The sequence below is a fragment of the Mesoplodon bidens genome (assembly GCF_964165515.1).
Source record: "Mesoplodon bidens genome assembly, contig: HAP1_SCAFFOLD_417, whole genome shotgun sequence".
Classification (NCBI taxonomy): Eukaryota; Metazoa; Chordata; class Mammalia; order Artiodactyla; family Ziphiidae; genus Mesoplodon; species Mesoplodon bidens.
In genome coordinates, this window is record NW_027671800.1 from 230,626 (window position 1) to 246,840 (window position 16,215).

The 16,215-nt window shown below is 38.1% G+C and overlaps 1 pseudogene across 1 annotated transcript in view; it reads right to left on the minus strand.

The window, feature by feature from the left end:
• Positions 1-519: 519 nt before the first annotated feature.
• The window catches only part of LOC308611043 (ferritin light chain-like), a 39,558-nt pseudogene continuing 23,862 nt past the window's right edge, over positions 520-16,215 (minus strand). The window contains exon 2 of the transcript in view: positions 520-1,044. The product of the transcript in view is annotated as a ferritin light chain-like (transcript). The remainder of the gene's footprint in view (positions 1,045-16,215) is intronic.

Consider the following 16,215-nt stretch of genomic DNA (forward strand, 5'->3'; position numbering starts at 1 on the left):
CACGCACTAGTAGTCCATGTGTCTTAGATTTAATATCTGATGACTAGCTGCATTGAAGCCAAGAGGTGGTTCACAAAGTTGCTGCACATTAGAATCACCTGGGGAACTCTGAGACCTTCCCGTGCCCAGGCTCCTCCCTAGACCTACTGAATCAAAATCTCTGGGGCTGGGACCCAGACACCAATGTTTTTCTTCAAAGCTCTTTAGGTAATTCAAACGAGCAGCAAAGCTTGAGAACCAGCCCAATAATGGGAACAAACTTATTTCACACAGATAAAGTGGGGCAATTCATATGTTAAAAGAACGTGAATATATGTATATATTTCTTTTTTTCACTTTATTCTGTTTGTATTTCAAATAGGCTTTTTTTTTTCCTTCTGCAAAAAACATTATTGTTTCCATTTGGTCCAAGGCTTGGGAGAGGGCTCCAGGGCGGTTACAAAGCTGCCTAGTGGCTGCAGAGCGGGGCTTCAGGCAGAAGCTCTGACGCCAGAGGGTCTCCTCAGACGCGGCTGGACTTCAGAGACTCCTGTTTGGCTCGAGGGTGAGCCTTTCAAAGAGATACTCGCCCAGCACAGCCTGCAGACCAGCCAGCCTGCGGAGGTTGGTCAGGTGGTCTCCCATCTTCTGGATGAGTTTTACCTGCTCCTCCAGGAAGCGGCTCTCCAGGAAATCACAGAACTGGGAGTCTGCACGGGCAGGACCCAGGGCGCGCAGATCCGTTAGTGCCTGGTTCAGATTCTTCTCCCTAAGAATGGCGGCTTCCACAGCATCCTGGGTTTTACCCCACTCATCCTGAGAAGGCTTCTGCGCATCCTGGAAGAGGGCGCGGCCGCAGCACTGGTTTTGCATTTTCAAGAGGCGCTGGGCGCCCTCACACTTCTCCTCAGCCAGTTGGCGAAAAATGTGGCCCATACTGTCCAGAGTCCCATTGTTGCTGTCGAAATAGATGCTCAGAGAGAGGTAAGTGTCCACAGATGCATGTTGAACAGGCGGTGGACGGCGGCCTCCACCTCGGTGGAATAATTCTGACGAACCTGTGAACTCGTGGTTGATCAGTGATAAGGAGCTAAGCTCAAAAACTGGTGTTGGCCTGTCCTGGAGGCTGAGGATAGCTGAGTGTCTGATTCCAAAGGTTGCGAAAGGAAGAAAGGTTGGAAGGTGGTCGGGGGCTGGAGCAAGGAGCGTCCCTGGGTCTGTTCATTCCAAACACTGTTGAAGCAAAAGACAGATCTGCAGGACTGCCGAACGCACTGCCTCAAATAGGCTTTGATATAAATGAACAAGAAGTCCAAGCAAGGACAAAACTTACCCTTCCTCCCACCAAAATAGCTGGTGATACTAGAATCTAGATCTGGGAAGGGATTCTTCCATTGCTTTCTTAACATTCCAAGCCACTAGAGCAGTGGTTCTCAAAGTATGGTCACCTTGTAACCAAGCAGTACCCTATGGGGCCTTCCTAGGACAGACCCATCCCCCATATCCTCTATTGTAGTTTCTCTCTGAAGTACTCAGATAATAGTATCTCAGGCATATTTCTTGAGTTTTCAGATGCTAAAAACCACCACCCAATGGAAGAAATGAACTCCTTGATGATCATGAGCACGTAGCCCTCAGACCTCCTGGCACCTAAGGATGGATAATGTTACCTGCCTTGTGGCCTCAACATCAGCCAATCAGAGGATTGTGCACCAGCTGATCACATGCCCTGGGATGTCCCTCCCTCACCTGGCCTTTAAAAATGCTTTGCTGAAATCCTTTGGAGATTTCAGGGGTTTTGGAACACGGACCACCCCTCTCCTTGCTCGATCCTGCAATAAACCTTTCTCTTCTCCAGACTCCAACCTTTAGGTTTGTTTGGCCTCACTGTGCTTCAGACACATGAACCTGCATTCAGTAACAACTTGACCAGCTTTACCAGCGTCCCCTGATAATGTGTCAGATATTCAAGTTTTAGGGCCCTATCCCAGCCCTATGGAATCAGCAACTCTAGTGGGGCTCAGTGATCTCTGTTATAACAGGCCCTCCATATGATTTTTATTCACCTTAAAGTTTGAAAATATCTGCATTGTCAGCTGGCCAAAGTGTCCACCAGCAGGTGAAGGGGAGTGATGCCTGGAAAAGATAGGGAGTAGCCAAGGCAAGTACAGCAGCATTTGCCGTGGTAGTAATGGAGAATGCCTTTTCTCCACTGGTTGGCACAGACTAGTATCTGGGAGCAGTGGCAGGGTTATTTAGGATGCTTTACAATTCAATGTAGTGACCGCTGTCCTGGTTTGCCAGGGACTTCCCCTGTGTGAACACTTAAAACCTCATCCTGGCAAACCCCTTAGCCCTGGATTTGAAAAACTTAGGGAATAACATGAAATTTAGGGGAAACATGATCTAGGATTTGGGCGAGTCACAAGTGCTAATTAAAGCTAAGCAAGTATGGTCAGCATCTAGCCTTCTTTACCCCTTTGTGGGAAGGTAAATCTGATTGGGTGAAAGGACTTATTGTTAAGAAATCTTTGTAGAAACATCCCCTTCTGCTTAGTCTGCTGGTTCTCAGTTCTGGCTAGACACTGGCATCGTCTGAGGAGATTTAAAGTTATTTTATTGGTCTAGGATGACCAACAGTCAGTGTGAGGGTTTTTAAAAAGTGCTTCAGATGATTCTAATATGCAGCCAAATTTAGGTGCCACTGCTTAAGCTTTTGAACCACTGCTACATATTTTCACCTCATCTTCCTATGAGAATATCCAACTGTAGTTGAGGTTTGTTTGTTTTTCTTTTTCTTTTTTTAACTCTCTTATTATAAGATTTACTGTCTTAAATAAGATTGAATGTACAGAAAATCCTGCTAGTCCATCTGGTACAGCTAGATACTTAGAATAATATCGTTAAGATATATACCATTTAAGTACTGTGACTGGCCTTTTTAAAATTAACATATGCATTGAATTAGTACAATCTCTTTTGAAGTTGTCATGTTGGGGAGCTATACCTGTAATCTGCTGCCATTGCTAAATATCTGGACAACTCTTATTAGGAATTGTTTTTAAAAATCTTTAGGGATTAAAACCAAGAGTGCTGTATTATTTGTACTGGGACCACAAAAACCTCACAAAGTTTCCCCACTGTACCTTCTACCCCCATCTCTAACCCTTGGCAACTTCTAATCTGTTCTCTATCTCCACAGTTTTGTTATTTTAAGAATAATACGTAAACATAATCATGAATTACTTAATCTTCGGAGATTGGCTTTTAAAAATTTTTTCTTCAGCATCATTCCCTTGAAGTTCATTTTAATTTTTGCATATATTAATAATTTGTTCCTTTTCGTTGCTCCGTAGTATTCTATCATAAGATTTTATCACAATTTGTTTCAACATTCATCCATTGAAAGACATTTGGGTAGTTGCCAGTTATTGGCTATGATAAATAAAACTGCTATGAACATTTATGTGTAAGTTTCTGTGGGAACTTAATTAAGTTTTTGTTTCTTTTGGATAAATGCTCAAGAGTACAAGTACTGCGTTGTAGGGTGAATCTACTTTTAGGATTAAAAGAGACTGTCAAGCTGTTTCTCAGAGTGGCTAAACCATTTTATTTTCCCACCAGTGACGTGATATAACTTTTCTACGTACTCGCCAGCATTTGATGTTGTCACTATAATTTTAGTTATTCTCTGATATCTCATTATGGTCTTAATTTGCATTTCCCTAATGCTAATGATGTTGAGCATCTTTTCATGTGCTTCTTTGCCATGTGTATATTCTCTTCCATGAAATGTCTGTTCCTGTCCTCTGCCTATTTTCTAGTTGGATTTTTTTAAGTTGTTTGGAGAGTTCTTTGTATATTATAGATACAAGTCATCTGTCTCATATGGGATTTTCAAATATGTTTTCCCACTGTGTAATCTGAGTTTTCATCCACTTAAAAGGATCTTCTATGAAGCATTTTTAACTCATTTTGATGAGATACAATTTATCAGTTTTTGCTTTTATTGATCATACTTTCGGTGTCAAGTCTAAGAATTATTCACCTAGTTCTAGATGCCAAAGATTTTCTATTTTTTTTTCTAAAAATGTCCTGCTTTTACATTTAAGATTATGATCCACTTTGATTTAATTTTTGTGTAAGGTGTGGAGGTTTAGGTTAAGGTTCATTTTTTGTTTGTTTTTGTCAAGGGATGTCCAACTGTTTCAGTACCATTTTTTGAAATGTCTATTCTTCCTTGATAGCTTTTGCACTGCTGTCAAAAACAGGTTAAATGTATTTATGTCAGTCTATTTCTGGGTTCTCTATTCCATTCCATTGATCTATGTATCTACCCTCCAAAATTACTGCAAAGTCTTGAAATTGGGTGGATTAATTCCTCCCATTTTAATCTTCCTTTACAAATTGTTTTAGCTATTCTTCAGCCTCTTCTTACCATACAAATCTTAGAAAAAGCTTGTCTATATCCGCAAAAACCTTGAGGGCATTTTAAGAGTAATTGTGTTAAGCCTCTTAACTTGGGGAGAATTGACATCTTTATTATGTTGTGTTTCCTAATCCATGAACAAGGTATGTCTCCCTATTTGTTTGGGACTTTAAAATTTTTCTTCATCAGCATTTTGTAATTTTCAGTATAGAGGTCCTATAAATGTCCTATTGGGCTTGTATTTAAGTATTTATTTAGGTCAGTTGTAAATGGCATCACATATTTTAATTTAAGCTTCTACACATTTGTTATTAATATATAATGTGATAAAATTGTGTTGATCTTGTACTCTAAAACATTTACAAACTAATATTATTTCTCAAGCTTTTTGTGGATTCCTTGGTATTTTCTCCATTTAGATTATCATGTCCTCTTCAGACACAGACAGTTTTACTTTTCCTTAGGCAATATAATAGGATATATTACTCTTCAACATTCAGTAGGATATATTCCTTCCTATTCAACATAGTAGGAATAGTCCTTTTATCCTTTAAATGAACTTTTTAAAAATTTAACTTTTAAATGTATGTATTTATTTATTTTTGCTTTATTTTCTTACTAGAACCTCCAGTAATACATTTAATAAAAGTGGTGAGAGCAGATATCTGTGCCTTGTTTCTGATCTTACAGAGAAAGCATTCAGTCTTTCACGGTTAAATATAATCTCGGTATAGGTTGTTTGTAGATCATCTTTATGAGTTTCAGTATGTTCCTTTTCTATTCCTAGTTTGCTTGGAGTTCTTTTTTCTTCTTTTTTTAAAATCATGAATGGGATTGGATTTTGTCAAGTGCTTTCTCTGCATTATTGGATAGGATCACATGACTTTTCCCTTTAATCTATTGGATATGGTGGATAACATTGTTTGATTTTAAAATATTTAACCAACTTTGCATAACTAGAATAAATGCCACTTGGTCATGGTATATTATTCTTTTTATATATTTCTGGATTTAATTTGCTAATATTTGGCAGAGGATTTTTACAGCCAATTTCATAAAAAATATTGGTCTGTAGTTTTCTTCTTTCTATCGTATCCCTGTCCGGTTTTGGTATCAAGGTAATACTGGCTTCATAAATTTAATTAGGAACTGTTCCTTCTACTTCTATTTCTTATCAAATCATGTAAAATTGGTGTTAATTCTTTATGTCTTGGGTAAAAGTGAAACATCTAAGCCTGAATATTCCTTTTGGGAGTTTTTAAATGAAAAAACAGTGTTTCTAATGGTTACAGGAAAACTGAGATTATCTATTTCATCTTGGCTGAGTTTTGGTAGTTTTGAGTGTAGAAGCATTGGCCCATTTCACCTACATTTTTCAATTTATAGTGTAGACTTGCTCATAACAACTTGTTCCTCATTAACCTGCAGGATATGCCATGGTATCCCTGGTTGCATTTCTGATATCTGTGATTTGTGCCATCCATCTTTTTATCTTTATCAGTCTTGCTAGATCTTTATTGATTAGATTGTTTATTTCCAAGAACCAGCCTTTTGTTTCATTGATTTTCCCCCCTATTTTCCTGTTTTCAGTTTCATGGATTTCTATTTCATCTTTATTATTTCCTTCTTTCTGCTTGTTTAGTGTTTTTTCCTCTTCCCTTTTTACTGTTGTAATATAGAAAATTAGATTATTGCTTTGAAACACTTTCTTTCCCAATTTAGTGCTATAGACTTCTCTTTCAGCATTGCTTTCACTTCATTCTGCAAACTTTGATCTGTTATATCTCCATTTCCTTTTATTCTATGCATTAAAAAATATTTCCTTGATGCTGTCTTTTTTACCCATGAGTTATTTGGAATTGTGATGTTTAGTTTTCACGTGATTGAAGATTTTCCTGTTGTCTTTCTGTTATTGATTTCTAGTCTGATTCCATTATGGCTAGAGAACATACTCTATGATTTTAATTCTTTTAAATCTGCTAACTTTTTATGAATATATAAATGAAAGAAATAAGAAAACCTCTGAGTCTTAGCATCCAACACTTAGGCACATTACAATTTAAATCTGCTAAGGTTCTTTTTATTGCCCAGTATATAGTATATGAGTGAATATTCCATGGACACTTGAATATGTATTCTGCTGTTACTGAGTGTGTTCTTTAAATGTCAGTTATATCCTATTGATTGATGATGTTTTCATTTCTTCCATATTCTTGCTGATTTTTCTCTCTGGTAGTTCTATAAATTGCTGTGCTGAAGTCTCAAATAATAATTGTGGATTTAAAATTTTCTCCTTTTACTACTTTTTTCAGTGTTTGCTTCATGTATTTTGAAGTTCTGTTGTTTGGTGCACACACATTTTGTATCATTGGGTCATCTAGGTGGATTATTCCTGTTATCTTTATGTAATGACCCTGTTTGCCCCTAATAATTTCCTTTGCTCTGAAGTCTACTTTATCTGATATTAATATAGCCATTCCTACTTTTTCTGATTAACGTTCACATGATATATCATTATCTTCCTTTTACTTTGAACTCCCTATATCATGATGTTTAAAGTAAACTTCTTATAGACAGTATATAGTTGGATCATGCTTGTGAATTTTTAATCTACTCTTCCAATCTCTGTCTTTGACTTGGTTATTTAGATCATTTACAGTTAATGTAATTATTGCTATGTTAAAGATTAGGTCTACCATTTTATTTTTTGTTTTGTCTTTTACCTTAGTTTCTCAATCCTGTGTTTCTCTTATTTTGCCTGGTGGGTTACTTAAACATTTTTTAATAAGTCCATTTTAATTTAATTTATTTATAATCATTTGTGTATACTGTTTGTATAGTTTTCTTAGTGGTTACTTTTGGCATCACAGTATACATATGTAACTTACCATAGCCTACTGGAATCAGTGTTTTATTACTTCAAGTGAAGTTTCAAAATTTTACTTCCATTTAGTCTCTTAATATTCCCCAGTTTTAAAGTATGATTTTCTGTAGTATTTCCTTTCTCTACATTGAGAACCACATCAGATGGTGTCATAATATTTGCTTTGACCATCAGATAGTATTTAAGAAACTCATGAGGCTAATGATAGTCTCTTATATTTACCCCATTTGTTTTCACCCATTCCATTGTTCCCCTTTTCTTTCTGAAGTTCCCAGTCTTCTGTTATTGTTTTTTTTTTATGTTTTCATAACATTAGGTGATATCTGGGCTTTCCAGTGCCATTGGATATGAGTTTCAGGAAACACTGAGTCTGGCTCACTTAATGCTGCTGAGTTGGAGGGTTTGTATATGTTGGGCCTGTTGGCGCAGCAGGTGCTAGCAGATTAGACTAATGTTGATGGGACTAGTGCCACAGGAGGATGGGTTCCCATTCAGGCTATGCTGCTGCTACAGTAGATCAAGTCCCCCTCTACTCCAAGTGTGGGGCAGTGACCTGCTGCTGTCACTGCTTTGTATTAGGCTGCTTTTGCCTCAGGTGTGTGGTGGGATCCCTTGGAAGCTGCTGCTGCTGTCAATCACAAGGTTAAATTCATTTCAGAAATACTTAAGTATAAATATATAGCCTGGCTCCTGTAGGACCCCTGTAATAGTTTTTTATTGCTTTCATACAAATTACCACAAATATAGTGACTCAAAACAATGTAAATTGATTACCTTACAAGTCTGACATTGGTCTCAATTGAGTAAAGTAAAAGTGTTGGCAGGATCGACAGATGAATGGATAAAGATGTGGCACATATATACAATGGAATATTACTTAGCCATAAAAAGAAATGAAATTGAGTTATTTGTAGTGAGGTGGATTGACCTAGAGACTGTCCTACAGAGTGAAGTAAGTCAGAAAGAGAAAAACAAATACCGTATGCTAACACATATATATGGAATCTAAAAAAAAGAAAAAATGGTTATGAAGAACCTAGGGGGCAGGGCAGGAATAAAGACGCAGCCGTAGAGAGTGGACTTGTGGATACAGGAAGGGGGAAGGGTAATCTGGGATGAAGTGAGAGAGTGGCATGGACTTATATACACTACCAAATGTAAAATAGATAGCTAGTGGGAAGCAGCTGCAAAGCACAGGGAGATCAGCTCTGTGCTTTGTGTCCACCTACAAGGGTGCGATCGGGAATGGAGGGTGGTAGGGAGATGCAAGAGGGAGGAGATATGGGGATATATGTATACGTATAGCTGATTCACTTTGTTATGAAGCAGAAACTAACACACCATTGTAAATCAGTTATACTCCAATATAGATGGTTAAAAAAGAAAAAAAAGTGTTGGCAGAGCTACATTCTTTTCTGGAGGCTCTTAGGGGTGTTTCTGTTCCCTGGACTTTATCCGCTTCCAGCGGTCACTTGTAGTCCTTGACTCAGAGTCCCCTTTCTCCACCTACAAAACCCAAAATGTTGAATCTCTCTGATTCTGCTTCTATTAAGACATCTCTCTCTTTCTCTTTCTACAGTTGGGAATGGTTTTCTACTTTTAAGGACTCATGCAATTAGATTTGTTCCATGAGGTAATCCAGGATAATCTTTCTCAAGGTCTGTAACTTCAGTCATATCTGCAAAGTCCTCTTCACCATGTAAGGTAACATATTAATAGGTTCTAGGGATTAGGGTGAGGGCATTTTTAGGAGCCATTATGCTGCCTACCACACCCTTAACAAGTGACCTTGAGAAAATTACTAAGATTTTTAAAGCCTTACTTTCCTCAAACATAAAATGGAAAGAAAGCTAACTAGTTAATATCATGAAAGTGAAACAGTATATATGAAATCAACTAATTCAAAAAATGAGATTTCTTCTTTTTCTTTATGATTTACATGATTCTCAGAGTTCGGTTACTTGAAGAGTTACTTTTTTTTTAAACAGAACTAAGGAATTTCAGGGTTCAGGTGCTGTAAGATTGTCTGAATTATCTGAGTAACAATTAGCTAAGCACAGGTGTAAAGCATTTGATTTACTCCCTGGTTTTCTTTATCTTCTCATCCCAGTAAATGCATATCCCTTTTCTAGCTCCAGCCAGTAGAGTCAGAGCTTGTTTTACTGTTTAACTAAAGTTCAATTTAAATTCTCTCTACATCTCCAGATTCTCGGCCCTGGTTGCATATTATAATCACCTGGGGAGATTTCAAGAACTACCGATGCCAAATTTCTACCTATCATGGATATTTGAGGAGGGACCTGGAATGAAATGCTCTAGCTTATGGTTTTTGGAACCAAATCATAGTCTACACTGAGCCAAATTATTTGTGAGATCACCTCTAAAAAGGAATTTATCTGTGGTGACTAATGCTCTTCCTTTGTCAGTATGCTTGATTTGTCCCTCTTTGGGGGAAAAAAAGAGGGGGAAAAAACCCCCAGCAGTTGTGCTCCCTGAATTATAACCTGATGCTTTGGAATTAGTGTTGGCTTAGAGCGCACATCTTCGGATACCCATTCTCTCTCCTGCTTCCTTGCATGAACTTATATCCTTGGGCAGTGTTTCATCCACCACCCTCTTTTGCTTCTAATCTTAGCAAGTAAAGTCTCCCCTTAATGAAATAGCATTTCATGAGGCTTACTGGGAGCATAGGTCTGTTCCAGACCTATCCTATGTTAGCTAAAGCAGATATAAGTGATGTATTTTTGGCATTCATCCTTGTGGGTTGGAAAGAGAAGACAGAATTTTATCCTTTAGGTGTCATCGGACTGGACAAATGGGCTCTTTCCCTCTGCTGCCTATCATGTAAAAACCTGAGGGTGTTACCTCTAGAAGGTATCTTCTAGTTATCAAAATAGTTCAGATAAGTCAAATTTCTCAGTAAAAGATGACAAAACTATGGCTTAGGTGGTTAATTTTCTATGTCAATTTGTCTGGGCCACCATGCCCAGTTATTTGGTCAGATATTATTCTGGATATTTCTGTGATGGTGTTTTCGTGTTTTTTACAATTTTTATTTATTTATTTATTTATATTTTTGGCTGCGTTGGGTCTTCGTTGTCACACGTGGTCTTTCTCTATTTGCAGCAAGCAAGGGCTACTCTTTGTTGTGGTGTGCAGGCTTCTCATTGTGGTGGCTTCTCTTGTTGCAGAGCATGGGCTCTAGGTACACGGGCTCAGTAGCTGTGGTGCACGGGCTTATTTGCTCCACGGCACATGGGATCTTCCCAGACCAGGGCTCAAACCTGTGTCCCCTGCATTTGCAAGCGGATTCTTAACCACTGCGCCACCAGGGTAGTCTCCGTGATGGTGTTTTGGATGAAATTCATATTTAAATTGGTGTTGGACTTCGAGTAAAGCAGATTATCCTCCATAGTATGGGTGCGCCTCATCCAATCAGTTGAAGCTCTTAATAAAACAAAGACTGACCTCCCTGTCGCAAAAAGGAATTCTGCCAGAAGACCTACAGAAATTGAACTGCAACTCTTCCTAGAGTCTCTAGACAGCCTAACCTGCAGATTTTGAATTGACCAAGCCTCTATTATTGTGTGAACCAATTGTTTAAAATCTCTCTCTCTCTTTCTCTATCTTTATATAGATATGGATATAGATCTAGGTATCATTATTGATATCTAGATCTATATCTATCAATATATATGGGCACATTGTATACACATGCTGTTGGTTCTGTTTTTCTGGAGAAGCTTGACTAATATAGTGGCCCATATAAATAAAAGGATGAACCCAAGTTCACCCAGGTAGAAATTAGTACAATGAGAACTGGAACTTAAGGCCTCATGACTCATTCAGCTGTGAACACTGACCCAGAACTGGGGTCCTCAAACTCTGGCCCACTGATCAGATCTCGCTTGACTCCTGGTTTTGTACATAACATTTTGCTTGAACACAGCCACACCCATTCATTAATGTATGGTGCATGGCTGTTTCTGTGCTACAGCAGCAGATAGGCAGTTGCAACGGAGAGGTATGGTACACAAAATCCAAAATATTTACTATCTGACCCTTTACAGAAAAGATCTGCTGACCCTTGCTCTAGGATGCCATCTGATTTCTGATAACACAGAGGAGAATAATTCATGCACATTGGGGTTGATTGTTAATCTTCTGTCCTCCTTAGGTCAAAGATCTCTTAAATGCTCACCCTTGCAATAGCCAGCTTGGGGAGCATTGTCTGAGGATGCAGAAACATTTCTTGCCAGGTCTTTCCAATCCACACTGCTCCCTGACTATGGTTCTTAAAACCTATTTTAAAAAAAATTTTTATTGGAATATAGTTGATTTACAGTGTTGTGTTAATTTCACGTGTACAGCAAAGTGAATCCGTTATACATATACATATATCCACTTTTAGGTTTTTTTAGAGTCATTTCCAAATAGCCCATTACAGAGTATTGAGTGGAGTTCCCTGTGCTAATAAGAAGAGCAGGTTCTTATTAGTTATCTATTTTATGTATAGCAGTGTGTATATTTCAGCCCCAATCTCCCAATTTAGCCTCCCCACCACAATCCCCTGGTAACCCTAAGTTTGTTTTCTACATCCCTGCCTCTACTTCTAAAACCTGTCTATTTTAACCAACTACCACTCATTGCTTACTGTCTCTGGCTTCATGTACTTCATAATAAATCTGCCTCTTGTTCAATCCTGGATGACATGTTCCAAAGACTGAGATAATATCTTATTCTACATAACTTGTGCTTGATATTGTCTAACTTGGGGTCTTTATCTATGTCCCAAAGAAGACAGTCACACTCTGTCTTCTAGTACTACTAATAATACCACATTTTATGTCATGAATTTGACCCAATGCACTGAACTATCCCTTTAGAAACTGTATGCAACCTGTCACTGGGTTTTAGCACCGGGATAGAGCTCAAATTAGTGTTCATATTTAAACAAATCTACTTGACCAGAAACTTTTTGTCTCACCATTTATTTTATTACACAAGTAACTTCTCTCTTTGCATCTATGATGTAAATATTTTTGATTTCCTAAATTATCTGGAAAATTATTTAGAGCTTCCATTTCAGTAGGCATTGGAATTGCTGTGTTATGACTATTTCATTATTTTATTTCCAATGTTAAATTAGGCTTCAAGCTTTGGCCAAGAGTAGACAGGAAAGGGTTTTAAAAGAAATGAAGAATGGGAAAGACTTCTGATGCAACGGAGACTTAATAAAGATTTGCTTTTGAATCAAGAATTTATAATAAAGGTTTGAATTTGAATCAATAAGTTATGTCATTGCAAAATAGCTCCCTGGTAAAATTCCATTCTTTTGTAATCATTAAGTACAGAAATTAACCATCAAAATATGCAGTGATCTTTTTCATTTTCTAAAAACAAACCTATATCTAGATGAGAGGAGAATTCATTTCATAACTCAGGCTCTGGACTTACGACTCCAAGTCCTGTTTTCTTTCAACCATGCCTGCTAAGTTTCTGTCTACCTTCTTGAGCATGAGGTAATGGCTTCAGCTTTCATCTCCTTACTCAGTATATAGCTTGGTGACTAAGAGTAAGGGATCTAAACCTTGAGAACTTGGGTTCCAATCTTGACTCTAAAATTTACTTGTTGAGTACTCTTGAGCATGTTATCTGTTTTTGCCTCAGTTTTCTCATCTATAATATAGAGATAACATTACTTCTCTCAGCGAGTTGCTATGAGGGTTAAAAAAATTCATACAATGCAAGAATTTATCAGTTCTTGGAACACAATAAATACTGAAAAGAAATGTTAGCCATTATCAAGGGCCCCTCATTTTATGGATAATATAGATTAGTTTATATAGGTCTAATATTTACATATACATAACTATTTTGTACCTATATGTGTGTATACGTTCTTCTTAGAAATTGAGCAGTCAACATTCACATCTAAAAGTATGTGCTCTGTGAAATGTAGATCTCCTGTGTACAGACACAGTGCTGTAGTTATCTATTGCTACATAATAAAGAAGTCCAAACTTAGTGGTGAAATAAACAAAAATTGTAATATGTGCCCAGATTCTGTGGGTCAGCGATTCAAACAGTACGCAGAGGAGATGGCTTGTCTCTACTCTGTGACTGATGTCTGAAACCTCAGCTCATGAGGATTCAAATGGCTGGGGCTGCAATCATCTAGATAATTTTAATTCACATGTCTGGCCCTTGAGATGGGATGACTTGAACACTGTGCCCAACAAAGACTGTTGCCTGGAGTGCCTATAGATGGCTGCCCATGTGGCTTGGACTTCTCATAACGTGGTAGTTAGGATTCAAGATAGAGTATCCCAAGAATGAGCGTTCAGGGTTGAAGCATTCCAGGAGAATCATGCAAAAGCTGCATGACCTTTTATGACCTAGTCTTAGATGTTACATAGTATCACTTTATACTATTGCAGGCGTTGGAGACCTTTTTCCATAAAGTGTCAGACGGTCAATATTTTAGGCTTTACACGCCATACAGTCTCTTTTGCAACTACTTAGCTCCGCTGCTGTGATGTGAAAACAGACACAAACAATACATATACTAAGGAACATGGCTGTGTTCCAATAAAGCTTCATTTATAAAAGCCGGTAGAGGCCTAGATTTGGCCCACCAGCCATAATTTACTGACCCCTGCTCTACTGTTTGAAGCCATGGAAAGCCTGCCCAAATTCAAGGGAAAATGCCCACATCTGGATGTGAAGAATGGCAACGAATCTGAGACCCTGTATTAAAACCACTACATATGGGATACTTAGAAGAAGATCTGTCTGCATACCTTGTTTCTCCCATGTATGGTGGATATGAGGTATTGGGACATGTTACATCTCTGTAAGCCTGGGTCAAGGTCAAAGTTGGAATCTGAACTCAATGACCTTGATTTCTGGAAGAATTGGTAACTCTACTTATGATATCCTTACACTCCTTACCCATATAAATACACCACAAAAGATAGATTTCAAGTAAACAGTTGCTTTATGGCAGCTTTTTATTATGTCTCCATTGACTGAATTATTCCATTTTGGTTAGAAACATGAGTTTTGTTTCTTTCCTAAAGAGATCTGCAACTTTTCAGATGCGGCATTTCATTCTAATGAGAGGATGATGTAGGTTTTTATAAACGGAAAAAGCAGGGCAGGCTGAGTTCACTCAGATCATACCAATGCTTACAGGAATAACCGAAGCTGGAACACAGGCTTCCAGGTTTTCCTGTCCTGTGCTCTTTTCAGTAGGTGCCATTGTCTGCTGGGCCTGGCAGTAATAAGTTTTGACCTTTACCTCTCTACACTATTGTGAAGTGGTTTTGGGCTTTGTTAGCTTTCTTATGAGTTTGTACTAAATTGTGTCCATAAAGTAGGCTGAATTCCTCAGGGAAGGATGATAGCTGTTACTGTGTTATTACTGCAAATGTTGTGTTGGTTACTTTTTTTTCTTTTCTTTTGTCCAGTTGTATCCTGAACTTAAAAGTTATATTATCTGAAATGAACGATGTGCATCTGGTGGAAAACACTAATTTAAGGGATGAAAATTCCTGATGATTGCTTCAGTCAACCCTTAATACACACTGAGCTTCATTAGTAAATAGACAACTCTCAGACCTTTCCCTTGGAAGAGGTCACATAATCAGGCTTTGTGTTGATTTCGCATTCTGTTCGTTAGAGACAGAACAAAGTAGAATAATTGGCTGGTACAGGGAAAGCAGAAAGAACTTTCTTCTATTTTGGTGATGCATCCCGTAATAAGGGTTGAAAATGAGACTGGAGGTAAAAACGTGAAACTCAGAAGAGCAAAGGAGAGAGGATATTGTTTCTTTGAAAATATTCTTTCAGTGTTGGCCCAGATGAAATATGAAGCTGAGGAAATTTTTTTTTAAATGATGATTTTTGTGTTAACAATGTGAGTGTGGAATTAGTAAGAATCAGAAAGCAAGCATCCTTTTCCACCAAGGACTTGGGAGCAAGTGAAACCATAAATACTCCCGGTTCTTGGAAACCCTTTTGGAGCAGTAATCAGAGAAGGGTAAAGGCAAAGCCTCAGAGCAGAGGTGTTCAGAGCAAAGGGATAGGAGGAGAACAAAAGGAGAGTGGATATTTTTAGAGCTGTCATTTTGAAATTTACCTGCTTCTGATTCAGTGCTGCTTTGCTACTGTGTTGATCCCGTGGAAATCCTCAAAGCAGGAGCAGCCCTATTTTAAAATAATAAGGTTAGAGCAAGTGACTTGAATCCAGGTCTCTTTAGCTCAAGAGCACAGAGGAGAGTGTGAGGAAAGAGTGAGGCCACAAGGAATTGTTCACTGGGTACATTTTCCCCAAACCTCACTAACTGGGAGAAACTGACCACTGGATTATGTGGCTTGAAGGAAAGCAAAAATGTTGAAAGCAAAGAGTGTGGAGCTTGTTTAGAAAGCAAGCTCTATCATTTGGTCACCTGCTGATGATAATAGCATTGGCTGAGTCCTGACCATTTACAATGAAGGCACTTCTGTAGGTCATAAGTTCCAGGAGGGCCAGAACTGAGTATGTCTGTTTCAGCATTTAGCATGGTGTAGCATCTTAGAGCCCGGTACATTATTGGCATATAGTAGACTTAAAAATGAATATTTGTGGATTGTCTGAATGAGTGGATGAATGTGTGTGATTCATATCCTATTTGCAGGTCCTATGCCCTACAGTGGATTTTCAGTGTCAGATTGGGAACGTATTTATGATGGGGATTGGCATTGTTCCCTATCTAATGGATAAAGATTACACATCAAAGGACTTTACATTCACATCCCAAAAACCTCATAGGAATTACTTAACAAAAAAATAAAATTGGATTCTGTATAATTTCTAATTTATAAGCTGGCTAGACCACTGGTATTTCTGCCAGTCCTCTGGTAGTTCCGATGATGTCCC